A 1,688-nucleotide genomic window follows, 5' to 3' on the forward strand; every position below is an offset into this window, starting at 1 on the left:
ATGTTGAGCATCTTTTCATGTGTTTGTTAGCCATCTGTATGTCTTCTTTGGAGAAATGTCTATTTAGTTCTTTGGCCCATTTTTTGATTGGGTCATTTATTTTTCTGGAGTTGAGCTGTAGGAGTTGCTTGTATATTTTTGAGATTAGTTGTTTGTCAGTTGCTTCATTTGCTATTATTTTCTCCCATTCTGAAGGCTGTCTTTTCACCTTGCTAATAGTTTCCTTATACACTAATAATGAGAAAACAGAAAGAGAAATTAAGGAAACAATTCCATTCACCATTGCAACGGAAAGAATAAAATACTTAGGAATATATCTACCTAAAGAAACTAAAGACCTATATATAGAAAACTATAAAACACTGGTGAAAGAAATCAAAGAGGACACTAATAGATGGAGAAATATACCATGTTCATGGATCGGAAGAATCAATATAGTGAAAATGAGTATACTACCCAAAGCAATTTATAGATTCAATGCAATCCCTATCAAGCTACCAACGGTATTCTTCACAGAGCTAGAACAAATAATTTCACAATTTGTATGGAAATACAAAAAACCTCGAATAGCCAAAGCTATCTTGAGAAAGAAGAATGGAACTGGAGGAATCAACCTACCTGACTTCGGGCTCTATTACAAAGCCACAGTTATCAAGACAGTATGGTACTGGCACAAAGACAGAAATATTGATCAATGGAACAAAATAGAAAGCCCAGAGATAAATCCACGCACATATGGACACCTTATCTTTGACAAAGGAGGCAAGAATATACAATGGATTAAAGACAATCTCTTTAACAAGTGGTGCTGGGAAAACTGGTCAAACACTTGTAAAAGAATGAAACTAGAACACTTTCTAACACCATACACAAAAATAAACTCAAAATGGATTAAAGATCTCAACGTAAGACCAGAAACTATAAAACTCCTAGAGGAGAACATAGGCAAAACACTCTCCGACATACATCACAGCAGGATCCTCTATGACCCACCTCCCAGAATATTGGAAATAAAAGCAAAAATAAACAAATGGGACCTAATTAAACTTAAAAGCTTCTGCTTAATTTTTAAATTGTCTTTCTAACTACATTGTCTGCTCCATTTGGATCTGGATCCCCAACTGATATGACACTCAGACTTAGGAAATACTAACTATTCTCTTCTGAGTTTCTGTGGATTTATAAACATAAGTTGCCTCTGTAAATTAAGTTCCAAGTCTATGTGTTTATGAGAGCAAACATCTTTGATAGGAGTAACTATATACTGGTGGGGAGATTTTGTTGTACTTCTTAGCAAACAAAATCTTATTGACTGGCTATCAATGGAACTACATGTACCTTACCCCATCCTTTCTTTTTGCCTTTTCTTTAGCAGGTAGAAAAGAAACAAGGTAGATAGCTAGTCATGTTCTCTTTCAAGTAAACTCATTTTTTTTCATTCAATGGCTAATTTCTTTCTTTAAGCTAAAATAAGTCCACTGTTTAAAAGAAAGAGAGAGAGAAAGAAATTTTGTAATATAATCTGGCTCAAATATGTTTAAAAAAATATGGAAATTTATACCAGACAAACGACTTTAATATATCTAGATCATGAGTTAATTTACTGTTTCCTAGCACCACCTACACTCATTTACCAAAAAGGAAAGATATGAGAATCATAGATATAAATACATCTCTTTTCCTTATGT

Source organism: Bison bison, unplaced genomic scaffold (genome assembly GCF_000754665.1).
Source record: "Bison bison bison isolate TAMUID 2011002044 unplaced genomic scaffold, Bison_UMD1.0 scf7180017864314, whole genome shotgun sequence".
NCBI classification, from domain to species: Eukaryota; Metazoa; Chordata; class Mammalia; order Artiodactyla; family Bovidae; genus Bison; species Bison bison.